Source organism: Stenella coeruleoalba, assembly GCF_951394435.1.
Source record: "Stenella coeruleoalba genome assembly, contig: scaffold_633, whole genome shotgun sequence".
In the NCBI taxonomy this organism is placed as follows: domain Eukaryota; kingdom Metazoa; phylum Chordata; class Mammalia; order Artiodactyla; family Delphinidae; genus Stenella; species Stenella coeruleoalba.
Window position 1 is genome coordinate 5,904 of NW_027646146.1, and position 25,369 is coordinate 31,272.

The window sequence follows — 25,369 nt, forward strand, 5'->3', positions numbered from 1 at the left end:
CTGCGGTGTTGCGGTCAGCTCAAAAGAAAGCGAGTTGAAGAAAGGAGCTCAGGGGCACTGTAATTCACAAACCTGCAGAGTTATAAATGACAGCTATCGTCCGAATATAGACTGAAGTAAGGCTGCCAAGAGGACTTGAAAGCGGAGCAGAATTGCAGGAAACCGATTTCAGGAGGTAGACTGGAATTGCATTGAAAGCATAGGAAAAGAGGCAGAACGTCCACAATGATGCACTTGGCAAAAAGGGCGTATGCGTTTTTTCCTGAATATATTCAGGAAAAAACGCATACGCCCTTTTTGGCCAACCAAGCAAGCTTGCAAAGGAAATCTGCACTACAATGAAGTCTCACTTCCCCCCGGTCAAAAGGGCCATCTGAAAAAAGTGTAAAATCCAGAAAGGCAGGACAGGCCATGGAGAAATGGGAGCCTTGTTATGCTGATGGGCGGGATGTAAATTGCCAACAACCACTCGGGAGAAGTGTATGGTGTTTCCTGAAACATCTAAAAAACAAAGCAACAGAACCTAGGGCACTAACACTTATGGTCCTATAGCTTAGGGAAATTAAAATCAAAAAGACACAGCCACCCCAAAGTTTGGAACGGCTCTGTTTACAAGAACCTCGTTTACAGTACAAGTTCAACATCGCAGAAAGTGAAAAATGGATAAAGAAGTTGTGGTATTTACTTACAAAGCAATATCACTCAGCAATGAAATCTGTGTCATCAGGCCCTTAGCAGCACAATGAGTGGATTCAGGTATGATGATTCTAACTGAAATAAGTCACACAGAAAAAGAAACATCATAAGATATCTGTAATACACGGAATGGAAACTTGGCTACACAGGAACTGAATTACAGAACAGAACAGGGTCTCAAATTTAGAAAACCAACTTATGCTTGCTTAAGGCTAAAGGTGAGTTGGGGTGCTCCATAAAACCAGAGATTGAAATGAGCACAGATAAAGTTCCTTAAGCCAAATATGGAATAGACAAGAGCTACTCCTTGCTCAACGAAATGGACTCAACACCCCATATTAAACGCCTAAGAATGTACCTGACTAGTAAGTATCTTAAAACCTATGGATTGCTATGTCTCCAAAAGAGAATCAAGCGTGTGTACAGGGGCACAAACGCAGCAGTGATAGGATTGGAGAGGTTCGGTGAGCAAATGAAGACCCTTTGAAGTCATATTGCATGGTACCCATTACACGGGTCTCAACTCTCCAGGTTTAAGGTATTCTTCCTTCAGCTAAAACATGCATGTGGAACCCAGAGTATGATCAACCGTGTGAATGGGAGACGTGTTCAAATATGTCTCAGTTTTCGTACCCTGGTACTCGGGTGCAACATTCCAGATGCTTTACTAACACTCTCCCGACTTGGAGAGTCAGTCCCTTTAACCTCCTGTTTGGCCCAGTTTGCAATTTCTACGGAAGATGAACAGGAATAGCGAGAACCAATGAGAGGCTAGCTGGAGGTGTCTGGACGGGCAAATTTAACTCTCATTTCCCACCAGGAAGAGCAATTAACCAAAGGCTCAGCGTGCCGTGCCGGAACCAGATTAGGGCCTGAAGCCATCCTGCGGTGTTGCGGCCAGGTCACAAGAAAGCGAGTTGAAGAAAGGAGCTCAGGGGCACTGTAATTCACAAACCTGCAGAGTTATAAATGACAGCTATCATCCAAAAATAGACTGAAGTAAGGCTGCCAAGAGGACTTGAAAGCGGGGCAGAATTGCAGGAAACCGATTTCAGGAGGTAGACTGGAATTGCATTGAAAGCATAGGAAAAGAGGCAGAACGTCCACAATGATGCACTTGGCCAAAAAGGGCGTATGCGTTTTTACCTGAATATATTCAGGAAAAAGCGCATACGCCCTTTTTGGCCAACCAAGCAAGCTTGCAAAGGAAATCTGCACTACAATGAAGTCTCACTTCCCCCCGGTCAAAAGGGCCATCTGAAAAAAGTGTAAAATCCAGAAAGGCAGGACAGGCCATGGAGAACTGGGAGCCTTGTTATGCTGATGGGCGGGATGTAAATTGCCAACAGACACTCAGGAGAAGTGTATGGTGTTTCCTGAAACATCTAAAAAACAAAGCAACAGAGCCTAGGGCACTTCCACTTATGGTCCTATAGCTTAGGGAAATGAAAATCAAAAAGACACAGCCACCCCAAAGTTTGGGACGCCTCTGTTTACAAGAACCTCGTTTACAGTACAAGTTCAACATCGCAGAAAGTGAAAAATGGATAAAAAAGTTGTGGTACTTACGTACAATGCAGTATCACTCAGCAATGAAATCTATGTCATCAGGCCCATAGCAGCATAATGAGTGGATTCAGGTACGATGATTCTAACTGAAATAAGTCACACAGAAAAAGAAACATCATAAGATATCACTAATACACGGAATGTAAACTTGGTTACACAGGAACTGAATTCCAAAACAGAACAGGGTCTCAAATTTAGAAAACCAACTTATGCTTGCTTAAGGGTAAAGGTGAGTTGGGGTGCTGCATAAAACCAGAGATTGAAATGAGCACAGATAAAGTTCCTTAAGCCAAATATGGAATAGACAAGAGCTACTCCTTGCTCAACGAAATGGACTCAACACCGCATATTAAACGCCTAAGAATGTACCTGACTAGTAAGTATCTTAAAACCTATGGATTGCTATGTCTCTGAAGGAGAATCAAGCATGTGTACAGGGGCATAAAGGCAGCAGTGATAGGATTGGAGAGGTTCGGTGAGCAAATGAAGACCCTTTGAAGTCATATTGCATGGTACCCATTCCACGGGTTTCAACTACCCAGGTTTTAGGTATTCTTCCTTCAGCTAAAACATGCATGTGGAACCTAGAGTATGATCAACCATGTGATCGGGAGAAGTGTTCAATATGTCTCAGTTTTCCTCCCCTGGTACTCGGGTGCAACATTCCAGACGCTTTACTAACACTCTCCCCACTTGGAGAGTCAGCGCCTTTAACCTCCTGTTTGGCCCAGTTTGCAATTTCTGCGGAAGATGAACAGGAATAGTGAGATCCAATGAGAGGCTAGCTGGAGGTGTCTGGACGGGCAAATTTAACTCTCATTTCCCACCAGGAAGAGGAAATAACCAAAGGCTCAGCGTGCCGTACCGGAACCAGATTAGGGCCTGAAGCCTGCCTGCAGTGTTGCGGTCAGCTCAAAAGAAAGCGAGTTGAAGAAAGGAGCTCAGGGGCACTGTAATTCACAAACCTGCACAGTTATAAATGACAGCTATCGTCCGAAAATAGACTGAAGTAAGGCTGCCAAGAGGACTTGAAAGCGGAGCAGAATTGCAGGAAACCGATTTCAGGAGGTAGACTGGAATTGCATTGAAAGCATAGGAAAAGAGGCAGAACGTCCACAATGATGCACTTGGCAAAAAGGGCGTATGCGTTTTTTCCTGAATATATTCAGGAAAAAACGCATACGCCCTTTTTGGCCAACCAAGCAAGCTTGCAAAGGAAATCTGCACTACAATGAAGTCTCACTTCCCCCCGGTCAAAAGGGCCATCTGAAAAAAGTGTAAAATCCAGAAAGGCAGGACAGGCCATGGAGAAATGGGAGCCTTGTTATGCTGATGGGCGGGATGTAAATTGCCAACAACCACTCGGGAGAAGTGTATGGTGTTTCCTGAAACATCTAAAAAACAAAGCAACAGAACCTAGGGCTCTTCCACTTATGGTCCTATAGCTTAGGGAAATTAAAATCAAAAAGACACAGCCACCCCAAAGTTTGGAACGGCTCTGTTTACAAGAACCTCGTTTACAGTACAAGTTCAACATCGCAGAAAGTGAAAAATGGATAAAGAAGTTGTGGTATTTACTTACAAAGCAATATCACTCAGCAATGAAATCTGTGTCATCAGGCCCTTAGCAGCACAATGAGTGGATTCAGGTATGATGATTCTAACTGAAATAAGTCACACAGAAAAAGAAACATCATAAGATATCTGTAATACACGGAATGGAAACTTGGCTACACAGGAACTGAATTACAGAACAGAACAGGGTCTCAAATTTAGAAAACCAACTTATGCTTGCTTAAGGCTAAAGGTGAGTTGGGGTGCTGCATAAATCCAGAGATTGAAATGAGCACAGATAAAGTTCCTTAAGACAAATATGGAATAGACAAGAGCTACTCCTTGCTCAACGAAATGGACTCAACACCCCATATTAAACGCCTAAGAATGTACCTGACTAGTAAGTATCTTAAAACCTATGGATTGCTATGTCTCCAAAAGAGAATCAAGCGTGTGTACAGGGGCACAAACGCAGCAGTGATAGGATTGGAGAGGTTCGGTGAGCAAATGAAGACCCTTTGAAGTCATATTGCATGGTACCCATTACACGGGTCTCAACTCTCCAGGTTTAAGGTATTCTTCCTTCAGCTAAAACATGCATGTGGAACCCAGAGTATGATCAACCGTGTGAATGGGAGACGTGTTCAAATATGTCTCAGTTTTCCTCCCCTGGTACTCGGGTGCAACATTCCAGACGCTTTACTAACACTCTCCCGACTTGGAGAGTCAGTCCCTTTAACCTCCTGTTTGGCCCAGTTTGCAATTTCTGCGGAAGATGAACAGGAATAGCGAGAACCAATGAGAGGCTAGCTGGAGGTGTCTGGACGGGCAAATTTAACTCTCATTTCCCACCAGGAAGAGGAAATAACCACAGGCTCAGCGTGCCGTACCGGAACCAGATTAGGGCCTGAAGCCATCCTGCGGTGTTGCGGCCAGGTCACAAGAAAGCGAGTTGAAGAAAGGAGCTCAGGGGCACTGTAATTCACAAACCTGCAGAGTTATAAATGACAGCTATCGTCCAAAAATACACTGAAGTAAGGCTGCCAAGAGGACTTGAAAGCGGGGCAGAATTGCAGGAAACCGATTTCAGGAGGTAGACTGGAATTGCATTGAAAGCATAGGAAAAGAGGCAGAACGTCCACAATGATGCACTTGGCCAAAAAGGGCGTATGCGTTTTTTCCTGAATATATTCAGGAAAAAACGCATACGCCCTTTTTGGCCAACCAAGCAAGCTTGCAAAGGAAATCTGCACTACAATGAAGTCTCACTTCCCCCCGGTCAAAAGGGCCATCTGAAAAAAGTGTAAAATCCAGAAAGGCAGGACAGGCCATGGAGAACTGGGAGCCTTGTTATGCTGATGGGCGGGATGTAAATTGCCAAGAACCACTTGGGAGAAGTGTATGGTGTTTCCTGAAACAACTAAAAAACAAAGCAACAGAGCCTAGGGCACTTCCACTTATGGTCCTATAGCTTAGGGAAATTAAAATGAAAAAGACACAGCCACCCCAAAGTTTGGAACGGCTCTGTTTACAAGAACCTCGTTTACAGTACAAGTTCAACATCGCAGAAAGTGAAAAATGGATAAAGAAGTTGTGGTATTTACTTACAAAGCAATATCACTCAGCAATGAAATCTGTGTCATCAGGCCCTTAGCAGCACAATGAGTGGATTCAGGTATGATGATTCTAACTGAAATAACTCACACAGAAAAAGAAACATCATAAGATATCAGTAATACAAGGAATGTAAACTTGGCTACACAGGAACTGAATTACAGAACAGAACAGGGTCTCAAATTTAGAAAACTAACTTATGCCTGCTTAAGGGGAAAGGTGAGTTGGGGTGTTGCATAAAACCAGAGATTGAAATGAGCACAGATAAAGTTCCTTAAGCCAAATATGGAATAGACAAGAGCTACTCCTTGCTCAACGAAATGGACTCAACACCGCATATTAAACGCCTAAGAATGTACCTGACTAGTAAGTATCTTAAAACCTATAGATTGCTATGTCTCCGAAAGAGAATCAAGCATGTGTACAGGGGCATAAACGCAGCAGTGATAGGATTTGAGAGGTTCGTGAGCAAATGAAGACCCTTTGAAGTCATATTGCATGGTACCCATTACACGGGTTTCAAATACCCAGGTTTAAGGTATTCTTCCTTCAGCTAAAACATGCATGTGGAACCCAGAGTATGATCAACCATGTGAACGGGAGACGTGTTCAAATATGTTTCAGTTTTCCTCCCCTGGTACTCGGGTGCAACATTCCAGACGCTTTACTAACACTCTCCCCACTTGGAGAGTCAGTCCCTTTAACCTCCTGTTTGGCCCAGTTTGCAATTTCTGCGGAAGATGAACAGGAATAGCGAGAACCAATGAGAGGCTAGCTGGAGGTGTCTGGACGGGCAAATTTAACTCTCATTTCCCACCAGGAAGAGGAATTAACCAAAGGCTCAGCATGCCGGGCCGGAACCAGATTAGGGCCTGAAGCAATCCTGCAGTGTTGCGGCCAGGTCACAAGAAAGCGAGTTGAAGAAAGGAGCTCAGGGGCACTGTAATTCACAAACATGCAGAGTTATAAATGACAGCTATCGTCCAAAAATAGACTGAAGTAAGGCTGCCAAGAGGACTTGAAAGCAGGGCAGAATTGCAGGAAACCGATTTCAGGAGGTAGACTGGAATTGCATTGAAAGCATAGGAAAAGAGGCAGAACGTCCACAGTGATGCACTTGGCCAAAAAGGGCGTATGCGTTTTTTCCTGAATATATTCAGGAAAAAACGCATACGCCCTTTTTGGCCAACCAAGCAAGCTTGCAAAGGAAATCTGCACTACAATGAAGTCTCACTTCCCCCCGGTCAAAAGGGCCATCTGAAAAAAGTGTAAAATCCAGAAAGGCAACAGGCCATTGAGAACTGGGCGCCTTGTTATGCTGATGGGCGCGATGTAAATTGCCAACAGACACTGGGGAGAAGTGTATGGTGTTTCCTGAAACATCTAAAAAACAAAGCAACCGAGCCTAGGGCACTTCCACTTATGGTCCTATAGCTTAGGGAAATTAAAATCAAAAAGACACAGCCACCCCAAAGTTTGGGACGCCTCCGTTTACAAGAACCTCGTTTACCGTACAAGTTCAATATCACAGAAAGTGAAAAATGGATAAAGAACTTGTGGTACTTACGTACAATGCAGTATCACTCAGCAATGAAATCTATGTCATCAGGCCCGTAGCAGCATAATGAGTGGATTCAGGTACGATGATTCTAACTGAAATAAGTCACACAGAAAAAGAAACATCATAAGATATCACTAATACACGGAATGTAAACTTGGCTACACAGGAACTGCATTCCAAAACAGAACAGGGTCTCAAATTTAGAAAACCAACTTATGCTTGCTTAAGGGTAAAGGTGAGTTGGGGTGCTGCATAAAACCAGAGATCGAAATGAGCAAAGATAATGTTCCTTAAGCCAAATATGGAATAGACAAGAGCTACTCCTTGCTCAACGAAATGGACTCAACACCCCATATTAAACGCCTAAGAATGTACCTGACTAGTAAGTATCTTAAAACCTATGGATTGCTATGTCTCCAAAAGAGAATCAAGCGTGTGTACAGGGGCATAAACGCAGCAGTGATAGGATTGGAGAGGTTTGGTGAGCAAATGAAGACCCTTTGAAGTCATATTGCATGGTACCCATTACACGGGTCTCAACTCTCCAGGTTTAAGGTATTCTTCCTTCAGCTAAAACATGCATGTGGAACCCAGAGTATGATCAACCATGTGAACGGGAGACGTGTTCAAATATGTCTCAGTTTTCCTCCCCTGGTACTCGGGTGCAACATTCCAGACGCTTTACTAACACTCTCCCCAGTTGGAGAGTCAGCGCCTTTAACCTCCTGTTTGGCCCAGTTTGCAATTTCTGCGGAAGATGAACAGGAATAGGGAGAACCAATGAGAGACTAGCTGGAGGTGTCTGGACGGGCAAATTTAACTCTCATTTCCCACCAGGAAGAGGAAATAACCAATGACTCAGCGTGCCGTGCCGGAATCAGATTAGGGCCTGAAGCCATCCTGCGGTGTTGCGGCCAGCTCACAAGAAAGCGAGTTGAAGAAAGGAGCTCAGGGGCACTGTAATTCACAAACCTGCAGAGTTATAAGTGACAGCTATCGTCCAAAAATATACTGAAGTAAGGCTGTCAAGAGGACTTCAAAGCGGGGCAGAATTGCAGGAAACCGATTTCAGGAGGTAGACTGGAATTGCATTGAAAGCATAGGAAAAGAGGCAGAACGTCCACAATGATGCACTTGGCCAAAAAGGGCGTATGCGTTTTTTCCTGAATATATTCAGGAAAAAACGCATACGCCCTTTTTGGCCAACCAAGCAAGCTTGCAAAGGAAATCTGCACTACAATGAAGTCTCACAACCCCCCGGTCAAAAGGGGCCTCTGAAAAAAGTGTAAAATCCAGAAAGGCAGGACAGGCCATGGAGACCTGGGAGCCTTGTTTTGCTGAAGGGAGGGATGTAAATTGCCAACAGACACTCGGGAGAAGTGTATGGTGTTTCCTGAAACATCTAAAAAACAAAGCAACAGAGCCTAGGGCACTTCCACTTACGGTCCTATAGCTTAGGGAAATTAAAATCAAAAAGACACAGCCACCCCAAAGTTTGGAACGGCTCTGTTTACAAGAACCTCGTTTACAGTACAAGTTCAACATCGCAGAAAGTGAAAAATGGATAAAAAAGTTGTGGTATTTACTTACAAAGCAATATCACTCAGCAATGAAATCTATGTCATCAGGACCTTAGCAGCACAATGAGTGGATTCAGGTATGATGATTCTAACTGAAATAAGTCACACAGAAAAGGAAACATCATAAGATATCAGTAAGACACAGAATGTAAACTTGGCTACACAGGAACTGAATTACAGAACAGAACAGGGTCTCAAATTTAGAAAACCAACTTATGCTTGCTTAAGGGGAAAGGTGAGTTGGGGTGCTGCATAAAACCAGAGATCGAAATGAGCACAGATAAAGTTCCTTAAGCCAAATATGGAATAGACAAGAGCTACTCCTTGCTCAACGAAATGGACTCAACACCGCATGCTAAACGCCTAAGAATGTACCTGACTAGTAAGTATCTTAAAACCTATGGATTGCTATGTCTCCGAAAGAGAATCAAGCATGTGTACAGGGGCATAAACGCAGCAGTGATAGGATAGGAGAGAGTCGGTGAGGAAATGAAGACCCTTTGAAGTCATATTGCATGGTACCCATTACACGGGTTTCAACTACCAAGGTTTAAGGTATTCTTCCTTCAGCTAAAACATGCATGTGGAACCTAGAGTATGATCAAGCATGTGATCGGGAGACGTGTTCTAATATGTCTCAGTTTTCGTACCCTGGTACTCGGGTGCAACATTCCAGACGCTTTACTTACACTCTCCCGACTTGGAGAGTCAGTCCCTTTAACCTCCTGTTTGGCCCAGTTTGCAATTTCTGCGGAAGATGAACAGGAATAGGGAGAACCAATGAGAGACTAGGTGGAGGTGTCTGGACGGGCAAATTTAACTCTCACTTCCCACCAGGAAGAGGAAATAACCAAAGGCTCAGCATGCCGTGCCGGAACCAGATTAGAGCCTGAAGCCATCCTGCGGTGTTGCGGCCAGCTCAAAAGAAAGCGAGTTGAAGAAAGGAGCTCAGGGGCACTGTAATTCACAAACCTGCAGAGTTATAAATGACAGCTATCGTCCAAAAATATACTGAAGTAAGGCTGCCAAGAGGACTTGAAAGCGGGGCAGAATTGCAGGAAACCGATTTCAGGAGGTAGACTGGAATTGCATTGAAAGCATAGGAAAAGAGGCAGAACGTCCACAATGATGCACTTGGACAAAAAGGGCGTATGCGTTTTTTCCTGAATATATTCAGGAAAAAACGCATACGCCCTTTTTGGCCAACCAAGCAAGCTTGCAAAGGAAATCTGCACTACAATGAAGTCTCACATCCCCCCAGTCAAAAGGGCCATCTGAAAAAAGTGTAAAATCCAGAAAGGCAGGACAGGCCATGGAGAACTGGGAGCCGTGTTATGCTGATGGGCGGGATGTAAATTGCCAACAGACACTCGGGAGAAGTGTATGGTGTTTCCTGAAACATCTAAAAAACAAAGCAACAGAGCCTAGGGCACTTCCACTTATGGTCCTATAGCTTAGAGAAATTAAAATCAAAAAGACACAGCCACCCCAGAGTTTGGAACGGCTCTGTTTACAAGAACCTCGTTTACAGTACAAGTTCAATATCACAGAAAGTGAAAAATGGATAAAGAAATTGTGGTACTTACATACAATGCAGTATCACTCAGCAATGAAATCTATGTCATCAGGCCCTTAGCAGCACAATGAGTGGATTCAGGTACGATGATTCTAACTGAAATAAGTAACACAGAAAAAGAAACATCATAAGATATCAGTAATACACAGAATGTAAACTTGGCTACACAGGAACTGAATTACAAAACAGAACAGGGTCTCAAATTTAGAAAAACAACTTATGCTTGCTTAAGGGAAAAGGTGAGTTTGGGTGCTGCATAAAACCAGAGATTGAAATGAGCACAGATAAAGTTCCTTAAGCCAAATATGGAATAGACAAGAGCTACTCCTTGCTCGATGAAATGGACTCAACACCGCATATTAAACGCCTACGAATGTACCTGACTAGTAATTATCTTAAAACCTATGGATTGCTATGTCTCCGAAAGGGAATCAAGCATGTGTACAGGGACATAAACGCAGCATTGATAGGATTGGAGAGGTTCGGTGAGCAAATGAAGACCCTTTGAAGTCATATTGCATGGTACCCATTCCACGGGTTTCAACTACCCAGGTTTAAGGTATTTTTCCTTCAGCTAAAACATGCATGTGGAACCTAGAGTATGATCAACCATGTGATCGGGAGACGTGTTCAAATATGTCTCAGTTTTCGTACCTGGTACTCGGGTGCAACATTCCAGACGCTTTACTAACACTCTCCCGACTTGGAGAGTCAGACCCTTTAACCTCCTGTTTGGCCCAGTTTGCAATTTCTGCGGAAGATGAACAGGAATAGAGAGAACCAATGAGAGACTAGCTGGAGGTGTCTGGACGGGCAAATTTAACTCTCATTTCCCACCAGGAAGAGGAATTAACCAAAGGCTCAGCGTGCCGTGCCGGAACCAGATTAGGGCCTGAAGCCATCCTGCGGTGTTGCGGCCAGGTCACAAGAAAGCGAGTTGAAGAAAGGAGCTCAGGGGCACTGTAATTCACAAACCTGCAGTGTTATAAATGACAGCTATCTTACAAAAATATACTGAAGTAAGGCTGCCAAGAGGACTTGAAAGCGGGGCAGAATTGCAGGAAACCGATTTCAGGAGATAGACTGGAATTGCATTGAAAGCATAGGAAAAGAGGCAGAACGTCCACAATGATGCACTTGGCCAAAAAGGGCATATGCGTTTTTTCCTGAATATATTCAGGAAAAAACGCATACGCTCTTTTTGGCCAACCAAGCAAACTTGCAAAGGAAATCTGCACTACAATGAAGTCTCAGTTCGCTCCGGTCAAAAGGGCCATCTGAAAAAAGTGTAAAATCCAGAAAGGCAGGACGGACCATGGAGAACTGGGAGCCTTGTTATGCTGATGGGCGGGATGTAAATTGCCAACAGAAACTCGGGAGAAGTGTATGGTGTTTCCTGAAACATCTAAAAAACAAAGCAACAGAGCCTAGGGCACTTCCACTTATTGTCCTATAGCTTAGGGAAATGAAAATCAAAAAGACACAGCCACCCAAAAGTTTGGGACGCCTCTGTTTACAAGAACCTCTTTTACCGTACAAGTTCAATATCACAGAAAGTGAAAAATGGTTAAAGAACTTGTGATACTTACGTACAATGCAGTATCACTCAGCAATGAAATCTATGTCATCAGGCCCGTAGCAGCATAATGAGTGGATTCAGGTACGATGATTCTAACTGAAATAAGTCACACAGAAAAAGAAACATCATAAGATATCACTAATACACGGAATGTAAACTTGGCTACACAGGAACTGAATTCCAAAACAGAACAGGGTCTCAAATTTAGAAAACCAACTTCTGCTTGCTTAAGGGGAAAGGTGAGTTGGGGTGCTGCATAAAACCAGAGATTGAAATGAGCACAGATAAAGTTCCTTAAGCCAAATATGGAATAGACAAGAGCTACTCCTTGCTCAACGAAATGGACTCAACACCCCATATTAAACGCCTAAGAGTGTACCTGACTAGTAAGTATCTTAAAACCTATGGATTGCTATGTCTCCAAAAGAGAATCAAGCATGTGTACAGGGGCATAAACGCAGCAGTGATAGGATTGGAGCTGCTCGGTGAGCAAATGCAGACCCTTTGAAGTCATATTGCATGGTACCCATTCCACGGGTCTCCACTCTCCAGGTTTAAGGTATTCTTCCTTCAGCTAAAACATGCATGTGGAACCCAGAGAATGATCAACCGTGTGAATGGGAGATGTGTTCAAATATGTCTCAGTTTTCCTCCCCTGGTACTCGGGTGCAACATTCCAGACGCTTTACTAACACTCTCCCCACTTGGAGAGTCAGCGCCTTTAACCTTCTGTTTGGCCCAGTTTGCAATTTCTGCGGAAGATGAACAGGAATAGGGAGAACCAATGAGAGACTAGCTGGAGGTGTCTGGATGGGCCAATTTAACTCTCATTTCCCACCAGGAAGAGGAAATAACCAAAGGCTCAGCGTGCCGTGCCGGAACCAGATTAGGGCCTGAAGCCATCCTGCGGTGTTGCGGCCAGCTCCAAAGAAAGCGAGTTGAAGAAAGGAGCTCGGGGCACTGTAATTCACAAACCTGCAGTGTTATAAATGACAGCTATCGTCCGAAAATATACTGAAGTAAGGCTGCCAAGAGGACTTGAAAGCGGGGCAGAATTGCAGGAAACCGATTTCAGGAGGTAGACTGGAATTGCATTGAAAGCATAGGAAAAGAGGCAGAACGTCCACAATGATGCACCTGGCCAAAAAGGGCATATGCGTTTTTTCCTGAATATATTCAGGAAGAAATGCATGTGCCCTTTTTGGCCAACCAAGCAAGCTTGCAAAGGAAATCTGCACTACAATGAAGTCTCACTTCCCCCCGGTCAAAAGGGCCATCTGAAAAAAGTGTAAAATCCAGAAAGGCAGGACAGGCCATGGAGAACTGGGAGCCTTGTTATGCTGATGGGCGGGATGTAAATTGCCAACAGACACTCGGGAGAAGTGTATGGTGTTTCCTGAAACATCTAAAAAACAAAGCAACAGAGCCTAGGGCACTTCCACTTATGGTCCTATAGATTAGAGAAATTAAAATCAAAAAGACACAGCCACCCCAAAGTTTGGGACGCCTCTGTTTACAAGAACCTCGTTTACAGTACAAGTTCAACATCGCAGAAAGTGAAAAATGGATAAAGAAGTTGTGGTATTTACTTACAAAGCAATATCACTCAGCAATGAAATCTATGTCATCAGGCCCTTAGCAGCACAATGAGTGGATTCAGGTATGATGATTCTAACTGAAATAAGTCACACAGAAAAAGAAACATCATAAGATATCACTAATACACGGAATATAAACTTGGCTACACAGGAACTGAATTACAGAACAAAACAGGGTCTCAAATTTAGAAAACCAACTTATGTTTGCTTAAGGGTAAAGGTGAGTTGGGGTGCTGCATAAAACCAGAGATTGAAATGAGCACAGATAAAGTTCCTTAAGCCAAATATGGAATAGACAAGAGCTACTCCTTGCTCAACGAAATGGACTCAACACCCCATATTAAACGCCTAAGAATGTACCTGACTAGTAAGTATCTTAAAACCGATGGATTGCTATGTCTCCGAAAGAGAATCAAGCATGTGTACAGGGGCATAAACGCAGCAGTGATAGGACTGGAGAGGTTCGGTGAGCAAATGAAGACCCCTTGAAGGCATATTGCGTGGTACCCATTCCACGGGTCTCAACTCTCCAGGTTTAAGGTATTCTTCCTTCAGCTAAAACATGCATGTGGAACCTAGAGTATCATCAACCATGTGATCGGGAGACGTGTTCAAATATGTCTCAGTTTTCGTACCCTGGTACTCGGGTGCAACATTCCAGACGCTTTACTAACACTCTCCCGACTTGGAGAGTCTGTCCCTTTAACCTCCTGTTTGGCCCAGTTTGCAATTTCTGCAGAAGGTGAACAGGAATAGCGAGAACCAATGAGAGACTACCTGGAGGTGTCTGGACGGGCAAATTTAACTCTCATTTCCCACCAGGAAGAGGAAATAACCAAAGGCTCAGCGTGCCATGCCAGAACCAGATTTGGGCCTGAAGCCATCCTGTGGTGTTGCGGCCAGGTCACAAGAAAGCGAGTTGAAGAAAGGAGCTCAGGGGCACTGTAATTCACAAACCTGCAGAGTTATAAATGACAGCTATCGTCCAAAAATATACTGAAGTAAGGCTGCCAAGCGGACTTGAAAGCGGGGCAGAATTGCAGGAAACCGATTTCAGGAGGTAGACTGGAATTGCATTGAAAGCATAGGAAAAGAGGCAGAGCGTCCACAATGATGCACTTGGCCAAAAAGGGCGTATGCATTTTTTCCTGAATATATTCAGGGAAAAACGCATACGCCCTTTTTGGCCAACCAAGCAAACTTGCAAAGGAAATCCGCACTACAATGAAGTCTCACTTCCACCCGGTCAAAAGGGCCATCTGAAAAAAGTGTAAAATCCAGAAAGTCAGGACAGGCCATGGAGAACTGGGAGCCTTGTTATGCTGATGGGCGGGATGTAAATTGCCAACAGACACTCGGGAGAAGTGTATGGTGTTTCCTGAAACATCTAAAAAACAAAGCAACAGAGCCTAGGGCACTTTCACTTAAGGTGCTATAGCATAGGGAAATTAAAATCAAAAAGACACAGCCACCCCAAAGTTTGGAACGGCTCTGTTTACAAGAACCTCGTATACAGTACAAGTTCAACATCGCAGAAAGTGAAAAATGGATAAAGAAGTTGTGGTATTTACTTACAAAGCAATATCACTCAGCAATGAAATCTATGTCATCAGGCCCGTAGCAGCACAATGAGTGGATTCAGGTATGATGATTCTAACTGAAATAAGTCACACAGAAAAAGAAACATCTTAAGATATCAGTAATACACGGAATGTAAACTTGGCTACACAGGAACTGAATTACGGAACAGAACAGGGTCTCAAATATAGAAAACCAACTTATGTTTGCTTAAGGGTAAAGGTGAGTTGGCGTGCTGCATAAAACCAGAGATTGAAATGAGCACAGATAAAGTTCCTTAAGCCAAATATGGAATAGACAAGAACTACTCCTTGCTGAATGAAATGGACTCAACACCGCATATTAAACGCCTAAGAATTTACCTGACTAGTAAGTATCTTAAAACCTATGGATTGCTATGTCTCCGAAAGAGAATCAAGCTTGTGTACAGGGGCATAAACGCAGCAGTGATAGGATTGGAGAGGTTCGGTGAGCAAATGAAGACCCTTGGAACTCATATTGCGTGGTACCCATTTCACGGGTTTCAACTACCCAGGTTTAAGGTATTCTTCCTTCAGCTAAAACATGCATGTGGAACCTAGAGTATGATCAACCATGTGATCGGGAGATGTGTTCAAATATGTCTCATTTTCGTACCTTGGTACTCGGGTGCAACATGCCAAACACTTTACTGACACTCTCCCGACTTGGAGAGTCAGTCCCTTTAACCTCCTGTTTGGCCCAGTTTGCAATTTCTGCGGAAGATGAACAGGAATAGCGAGAACCAATGAGAGACTAGCTAGAGGTGTCTGGACGGGCAAATTTAACTCTCATTTCCCACCAGGAAGAGGAAATAACCAAAGGCTCAGCGTGCCGTGCCGGAACCAGATTAGGGCCTGGAGCCATCCTGCGGTGTTGCGGCCAGGTCACAAGAAAGCGAGTTGAAGAAAGGAGCTCAGGGGCACTGTAATTCACAAACATGCAGAGTTATAAATGACAGCTATCGTCCAAGAACATACTGAAGTAAGGCTGCCAAGAGGACTTGAAAGCGGGGCAGAATTGCAGGAAACCGATTTCAGAAGGTAGACTGGAATTGCATTGAGAGCATAGGAAAAGAGGCAGAACGTCCACAATGATGCACTTGGCCAAAAAGTGCGTATGCGTTTTTTCCTGAATATATTCAGGAAAAAACGCATACGCCCTTTTTGGCCAACCAAGCAAGCTTGCAAAGGAAATCTGCACTACAATGAAGTCTCACTTCCCCCCGGTCAAAAGGGCCATCTGAAAAAAGTGTAAAATCCAGAAAGGCAGGAAAGGCCATGGAGAACTGGGAGCCTTGTTATGCTGATGGGCGGGATGTAAATTGCCAACAGACACTGGGGAGAAGTGTATGGTGTTTACTGAAACATCTATACAACAAAGCAACAGAGCCTAGGGCACTTCCACTTATGGTCCTATAGGTTAGGGAATTTAAAATAAAAAAGACACAGCCACCCCAAAGTTTGGAACGGCTCTGTTTACAAGAACCTCGTTTACCATACAAGTTCAATATCACAGAAAGTGAAAAATGGATAAAGAACTTGTGGTACTTACGTACAATGCAGTATCACTCAGCAATGAAATCTATGTCATTAGGCCCGTAGCAGTATAATGAATGGATTCAGGTACGATGATTCTAACTGAAATAAGTCACACAAAAAAAGAAACATCATAAGATATCACTAATACACGGAATGTAAACTTGGCTACACAGGAACTGAATTCCAAAACAGAACAGGGTCTCAAATTTAGAAAACAAACTTATGCTTGCTTAAGGGGAAAGGTGAGATGGGGTGCTGCATAAAACCAGAGATTGAAATGAGCACAGATAAAGTTCCTTAAGCCAAATATGGAATAGACAAAACCTACTCCTTACTCAACGAAATGGACTCAACACCCCATATAAAACGCCTAGGAATGTACCTGACTAGTAAGTATCTTAAAACCTATGGATTGCTAGGTCTCCAAAAGAGAATCAAGCATGTGAACAGGGGCATAAATGCAGCAGTGATAGGATTGGAGAGGTTCGGTGAGCAAATGAAGACCCTTTGAAGTCATATTGCATGGTACCCATTCCACGGGTCTCAACTCTCCAGGTTTAAGGTATTCTTCCTTCAGCTAAAACATGCATGTGGAACCCAGAGTATGATCAACCATGTGAACGGGAGACGTGTGCAAATATGTCTCAGTTTTCCTCCCCTGGTACTCGGGTGCAACATTCCAGATGCTTTACTAACACTCTCCCCACTTGGAGAGTCAGCGCCTTTAACCTCCTGTTTGGCCCAGTTTGCAATTTCTGCAGAAGGTGAACAGGAATAGCGAGAACCAATGAGAGACTACCTGGAGGTGTCTGGACGGGCAAATTTAACTCTCATTTCCCACCAGGAAGAGGAAATAACCAAAGGCTCAGCGTGCCATGCCAGAACCAGATTTGGGCCTGAAGCCATCCTGTGGTGTTGCGGCCAGGTCACAAGAAAGCGAGTTGAAGAAAGGAGCTCAGGGGCACTGTAATTCACAAACCTGCAGAGTTATAAATGACAGCTATCGTCCAAAAATATACTGAAGTAAGGCTGCCAAGCGGACTTGAAAGCGGGGCAGAATTGCAGGAAACCGATTTCAGGAGGTAGACTGGAATTGCATTGAAAGCATAGGAAAAGAGGCAGAGCGTCCACAATGATGCACTTGGCCAAAAAGGGCGTATGCGTTTTTTCCTGAATATATTCAGGGAAAAACGCATACGCCCTTTTTGGCCAACCAAGCAAACTTGCAAAGGAAATCCGCACTACAATGAAGTCTCACTTCCACCCGGTCAAAAGGGCCATCTGAAAAAAGTGTAAAATCCAGAAAGGCAGGACAGGCCATGGAGAACTGGGAGCCTTGTTATGCTGATGGGCGGGATGTAAATCGCCAACAGACACTCGGGAGAAGTGTATGGTGTTTCCTGAAACATCTAAAAAACAAAGCAACAGAGCCTAGGGCACTTTCACTTAAGGTGCTATAGCATAGGGAAATTAAAATCAAAAAGACACAGCCACCCCAAAGTTTGGAACGGCTCTGTTTACAAGAACCTCGTATACAGTACAAGTTCAACATCGCAGAAAGTGAAAAATGGATAAAGAAGTTGTGGTATTTACTTACAAAGCAATATCACTCAGCAATGAAATCTATGTCATCAGGCCCGTAGCAGCACAATGAGTGGATTCAGGTATGATGATTCTAACTGAAATAAGTCACACAGAAAAAGAAACATCTTAAGATATCAGTAATACACGGAATGTAAACTTGGCTACACAGGAACTGAATTACGGAACAGAACAGGGTCTCAAATATAGAAAACCAACTTATGTTTGCTTAAGGGTAAAGGTGAGTTGGCGTGCTGCATAAAACCAGAGATTGAAATGAGCACAGATAAAGTTCCTTAAGCCAAATATGGAATAGACAAGAACTACTCCTTGCTGAATGAAATGGACTCAACACCGCATATTAAACGCCTAAGAATTTACCTGACTAGTAAGTATCTTAAAACCTATGGATTGCTATGTCTCCGAAAGAGAATCAAGCTTGTGTACAGGGGCATAAACGCAGCAGTGATAGGATTGGAGAGGTTCGGTGAGCAAATGAAGACCCTTGGAACTCATATTGCGTGGTACCCATTTCACGGGTTTCAACTACCCAGGTTTAAGGTATTCTTCCTTCAGCTAAAACATGCATGTGGAACCTAGAGTATGATCAACCATGTGATCGGGAGATGTGTTCAAATATGTCTCATTTTCGTACCTTGGTACTCGGGTGCAACATGCCAAACACTTTACTGACACTCTCCGAACTTGGAGAGTCAGTCCCTTTAACCTCCTGTTTGGCCCAGTTTGCAATTTCTGCGGAAGATGAACAGGAATAGCGAGAACCAATGAGAGACTAGCTAGAGGTGTCTGGACGGGCAAATTTAACTCTCATTTCCCACCAGGAAGAGGAAATAACCAAAGGCTCAGCGTGCCGTGCCGGAACCAGATTAGGGCCTGGAGCCATCCTGCGGTGTTGCGGCCAGGTCACAAGAAAGCGAGTTGAAGAAAGGAGCTCAGGGGCACTGTAATTCACAAACATGCAGAGTTATAAATGACAGCTATCATCCAAGAACATACTGAAGTAAGGCTGCCAAGAGGACTTCAAAGCGGGGCAGAATTGCAGGAAACCGATTTCAGAAGGTAGACTGGAATTGCATTGAGAGCATAGGAAAAGAGGCAGAACGTCCACAATGATGCACTTGGCCAAAAAGGGCGTATGCGTTTTTTCCTGAATATATTCAGGAAAAAACGCATACGCCCTTTTTGGCCAACCAAGCAAGCTTGCAAAGGAAATCTGCACTACAATGAAGTCTCACTTCCCCCCGGTCAAAAGGGCCATCTGAAAAAAGTGTAAAATCCAGAAAGGCAGGAAAGGCCATGGAGAACTGGGAGCCTTGTTATGCTGATGGGCGGGATGTAAATTGCCAACAGACACTGGGGAGAAGTGTATGGTGTTTACTGAAACATCTATACAACAAAGCAACAGAGCCTAGGGCACTTCCACTTATGGTCCTATAGCTTAGGGAATTTAAAATAAAAAAGACACAGCCACCCCAAAGTTTGGAACGGCTCTGTTTACAAGAACCTCGTTTACCATACAAGTTCAATATCACAGAAAGTGAAAAATGGATAAAGAACTTGTGGTACTTACGTACAATGCAGTATCACTCAGCAATGAAATCTATGTCATTAGGCCCGTAGCAGTATAATGAATGGATTCAGGTACGATGATTCTAACTGAAATAAGTCACACAAAAAAAGAAACATCATAAGATATCACTAATACACGGAATGTAAACTTGGCTACACAGGAACTGAATTCCAAAACAGAACAGGGTCTCAAATTTAGAAAACAAACTTATGCTTGCTTAAGGGGAAAGGTGAGATGGGGTGCTGCATAAAACCAGAGATTGAAATGAGCACAGATAAAGTTCCTTAAGCCAAATATGGAATAGACAAAAGCTACTCCTTGCTCAACGAAATGGACTCAACACCCCATATAAAACGCCTAGGAATGTACCTGACTAGTAAGTATCTTAAAACCTATGGATTGCTAGGTCTCCAAAAGAGAATCAAGCGTGTGAACAGGGGCATAAATGCAGCAGTGATAGGATTGGAGAGGTTCGGTGAGCAAATGAAGACCCTTTGAAGTCATATTGCATGGTACCCATTCCACGGGTCTCAACTCTCCAGGTTTAAGGTATTCTTCCTTCAGCTAAAACATGCATGTGGAACCCAGAGTATGATCAACCATGTGAACGGGAGACGTGTGCAAATATGTCTCAGTTTTCCTCCCCTGGTACTCGGGTGCAACATTCCAGATGCTTTACTAACACTCTCCCCACTTGGAGAGTCAGCGCCTTTAACCTCCTGTTTGGCCCAGTTTGCAATTTCTGCGGAAGATGAACAGGAATAGGGAGAACCAATGAGAGACTAGCTGGAGGTGTCTGGACGGGCAAATTTAACTCTCATTTCCCACCAGGAAGGAGAAATAACCAAAGGCTCAGCATGCCATGCGGGAACCAGTTTAGGGCCTGAAGCAATATTGCGGTGTTGCGGCCAGCTCAAAAGAAAGCGAGTTGAAGAAAGGATCTCAGGGGCACTGTAATTCAGAAACCTGCAGAGTTATAAATGACAGCTATCGTCCAAAAATATACTGAAGTAAGGCTGCCAAGAGGACTTGAAAGCGGGGCAGAATTGCAGGAAACCGATTTCAGGAGGTAGACTGGAATTGCATTGAAAGCATAGGAAAGGAGGCAGAACGTCCACAATGATGCACTTGGCCAACAAGGGCGTATGCGTTTTTTCCTGAATATATTCAGGAAAAAACGCATACGCCCTTTTTGGCCAACCAAGCAAGCTTGAAAAGGAAATCTGCACTACAATGAAGTCTCACAACCCCCCGGTCAAAAGGGGTCTCTGAAAAAAGTGTAAAATCCAGAAAGGCAGGACAGGCCATGGAGAACTGGGAGCCTTGTTATGCTGAAGGGCGGGATGTAAATTGACAACAGACACTCGGGAGAAGTGTATGGTGTTTCCTGAAACATCTAAAAAACAAAGCAACAGAGCCTAGGGCACTTCCACTTACGGTCCTATAGCTTAGGGAAATTAAAATCAAAAAGACACAGCCACCCCAAAGTTTGGGACGGCTCTGTTTATAAGAACCTCGTTTACAGTACAAGTTCAGCATCACAGAAAGTGAAAAATGGATAAAGAAGTTGTGGTATTTACTTACAAAGCAATATCACTCAGCAATGAAATCTATGTCATCAGGACCTTAGCAGCACAATGAGTGGATTCAGGTATGATGATTCTAACTGAAATAAGTCACACAGAAAAAGAAACATCATAAGATATCAGTAATACACAGAATGTAAACTTGGCTACACAGGAACTGAATTACAGAACAGAACAGGGTCTCAAATTTAGAAAACCAACTTATGCTTGCTTAAGGGGAAAGGTGAGTTGGGGTGCTGCATAAAACCAGAGATCGAAATGAGCACAGATAAAGTTCCTTAAGCCAAATATGGAATAGACAAGAGCTACTCCTTGCTCAACGAAATGGACTCAACACTGCATATTAAACGTCTAAGAATGTACCTGACTAGTAAGTATCTTAAAACCTATGGAATGCTATGTCTCCGAAAGAGAATCAAGCATGTGTACAGGGGCATAAACGCAGCAGTGATAGGATTGGAGAGGTTCGGTGAGCAAATGAAGACCCTTTGAAGTCATATTGCATGGTACCCGTTCCACGGGTTTCAACTACCCAGGTTTAAGGTATTCTTCCTTCAGCTAAAACATGCGTGTGGAACCTAGAGTATGATCAACCATGTGATCGGGAGACGTGTTCAAATATGTCTCAGTTTTCGTACGCTTGTACACGGGTGCAACATTCCAGACGCTTTACTAACACTCTCCCGACTTGGAGAGTCAGTCCCTTTAACCTCCTGTTTGGCCCGGTTTGCAATTTCTGAGGAAGATGAAAAGGAATAGCGAGAACCAATGAGAGACTAGCTGGAGGTGTCTGGACGGGCAAATTTAACTCTCATTTCCCACCAGGAAGAGGAATTAACCAAAGTCTCAGCGTGCCGTGCCGGAACCATATTAGGGCCTGAAGCCATCCTGCGGTGTTCTGGCCAGCTCAAAAGAAAGCGAGTTGAAGAAAGGAGCTCAGGGGCACTGTAATTCACAAACCTGCAGAGTTATAAATGACAGCTATCGTCCAAAAATATACTGAAGTAAGGCTGCCAAGATGACTTGAAAGCGGGGCAGAATTGCAGGAAAGCGATTTCAGGAGGTAGACTGGAATTGCATTGAAAGCATAGGAAAAGAGGCAGAACGTCCACAATGATGCACTTGGCCAAAAAGGGCGTATGTGTCTTTTCCTGAATATATTCAGGAAAAAACGCATACGCCCTTTTTGGCCAACCAAGCAAGCTTGCAAAGGAAATCTGCACTACAATGAAGTCTCACTTCCCCCCGGTCAAAAGGGCCATCTGAAAAAAGTGTAAAATCCAGAAAGGCAGGACAGGCCATGGAGAACTGAGAGCCTTGTTATGCTGATGGGCGGGATGTAAATTGCCAACAGACACTCGGGAGAAGTGTATGGTGTTTCCTGAAACATCTAAAAAACAAAGCAACAGAGCCTAGGGCACTTGCACTTATGGTCCTATAGCTTAGGGAAACTAAAATCAAAAAGACACAGCCACCCCAAAGTTTGGGACGCCTCTGTTTACAAGAGCCTCGTTTACCGTACAAGTTCAATATCACAGAAAGTGAAAAATGGATAAAGAACTTGTGGTACTTACGTACAATGCAGTATCACTCAGCAATGAAATCTATGTCATCAGGCCCGTAGCAGCATAATGAGTGGATTCAGGTACGATGATTCTAACTGAAATAAGTCACACAGAAAAAGAAACATCATAAGATATCTGTAATACACGGAATGGAAACTTGGCTACACAGGAACTGAATTACAGAACAGAACAGGGTCTCAAATTTAGAAAACCAACTTATGCTTGCTTAAGGGGAAAGGTGAGTTGGGGTGCTGCATAAAACCAGAGATTGAAATGAGCACAGATAAAGTTCCTTAAGCCAAATATGGAATAGACAAGAGCTACTCCTTGCTCAACGAAATGGACTCAACACCCCATATTAAACGCCTAAGAATGTACCTGACTAGTAAGTATCTTAAAACCTATGGATTGCTATGTCTCCAAAAGAGAATCAAGCGTGTGTACAGGGGCATAAACGCAGCAGTGATAGGATTGGAGAGGTTCGGTGAGCAAATGAAGACCCTTTGAAGTCATATTGCATGGTACCCATTCCACGGGTCTCAACTCTCAAGGTTTAAGGAATTCTTCCTTCAGCTAAAACATGCATGTGGAACCCAGAGTATGATCAACCGTGTGAACAGGAGACGTGTTCAAATATGTCTCAGTTTTCCTCCCCTGGTACTCGGGTGCAACATTCCAGATGCTTTACTAACACTCTCCCCACCTGGAGAGTCAGCGCCTTTAACCTCCTGTTTGGCCCAGTTTGCAATTTCTGCGGAAGATGAACAGGAATAGCGAGAACCAATGAGAGACTAGCTGGCGGTGTCTGGACGGGCAAATTTAACTCTCATTTCCCACCAGGAAGAGGAAATAACCAAAGGCTCAGCGTGCCGTGCCAGAACCAGATTAGGGCCTGAAGCCATCCTGTGGTGTTGCGGCCAGATCACAAGAATGCAAATTGAAGAAAGGAGCTCAGGGGCACTGTAATTCACAAACATGCAGAGTTATAAATGACAGCTATCGTCCAAAAATAGACTGAAGTAAGGCTGCCAAGAGGACTTGAAAGCGGGGCAGAATTGCAGGAAACCGATTTCAGGAGGTAGACTGGAATTGCATTGAAAGCATAGGAAAAGAGGCAGAACGTCCACAATGATGCACTTGGCCAAAAAGGGCGTAAGCGTTTTTTCCTGAATATATTCAGGGAAAAACGCATACGCCCTTTTTGGCCAACCAAGCAAACTTGCAAAGGTAATCTGCACTACAATGAAGTCTCACTTCCCCCCGGACAAAAGGGCCATCTGAAAAAAGTGTAAAATCCAGAAAGGCAGGACAGGCCATGGAGAACTGGGAGCCTTGTTATGCTGATGGGCGGGATGTAAATTGCCAACAGACACTGGGGAGAAGTGTATGGTGTTTACTGAAACATCTATACAACAAAGCAACAGAGCCTAGGGCACTTCCACTTATGGTCCTATAGCTTAGGGAATTTAAAATAAAAAAGACACAGCCACCCCAAAGTTTGGAACGGCTCTGTTTACAAGAACCTCGTTTACCATACAAGTTCAATATCACAGAAAGTGAAAAATGGATAAAGAACTTGTGGTACTTACGTACAATGCAGTATCACTCAGCAATGAAATCTATGTCATTAGGCCCGTAGCAGTATAATGAATGGATTCAGGTACGATGATTCTAACTGAAATAAGTCACACAAAAAAAGAAACATCATAAGATATCACTAATACACGGAATGTAAACTTGGCTACACAGGAACTGAATTCCAAAACAGAACAGGGTCTCAAATTTAGAAAACAAACTTATGCTTGCTTAAGGGGAAAGGTGAGATGGGGTGCTGCATAAAACCAGAGATTGAAATGAGCACAGATAAAGTTCCTTAAGCCAAATATGGAATAGACAAAAGCTACTCCTTGCTCAACGAAATGGACTCAACACCCCATATAAAACGCCTAGGAATGTACCTGACTAGTAAGTATCTTAAAACCTATGGATTGCTAGGTCTCCAAAAGAGAATCAAGCGTGTGAACAGGGGCATAAATGCAGCAGTGATAGGATTGGAGAGGTTCGGTGAGCAAATGAAGACCCTTTGAAGTCATATTGCATGGTACCCATTCCACGGGTCTCAACTCTCCAGGTTTAAGGTATTCTTCCTTCAGCTAAAACATGCATGTGGAACCCAGAGTATGATCAACCATGTGAACGGGAGACGTGTGCAAATATGTCTCAGTTTTCCTCCCCTGGTACTCGGGTGCAACATTCCAGATGCTTTACTAACACTCTCCCCACTTGGAGAGTCAGCGCCTTTAACCTCCTGTTTGGCCCAGTTTGCAATTTCTGCGGAAGATGAACAGGAATAGGGAGAACCAATGAGAGACTAGCTGGAGGTGTCTGGACGGGCAAATTTAACTCTCATTTCCCACCAGGAAGGAGAAATAACCAAAGGCTCAGCATGCCATGCGGGAACCAGTTTAGGGCCTGAAGCAATATTGCGGTGTTGCGGCCAGCTCAAAAGAAAGCGAGTTGAAGAAAGGATCTAAGGGGCACTGTAATTCACAAACCTGCAGAGTTATAAATGACAGCTATCG

The 25,369-nt window shown here is 43.8% G+C and overlaps 1 long non-coding RNA gene across 1 annotated transcript; it reads right to left on the minus strand.

The window, feature by feature from the left end:
* Nucleotides 1-2,271: 2,271 nt before the first annotated feature.
* LOC307181304 lies at nt 2,272-16,812 on the minus strand. Its single transcript, XR_013826385.1, has 3 exons — nt 16,482-16,812; nt 10,805-10,901; nt 2,272-2,351 (listed from the first exon to the last, which is right to left on the minus strand). It is a non-coding gene; the product is annotated as an uncharacterized lncRNA (long non-coding RNA).
* Nucleotides 16,813-25,369: the final 8,557 nt, after the last annotated feature.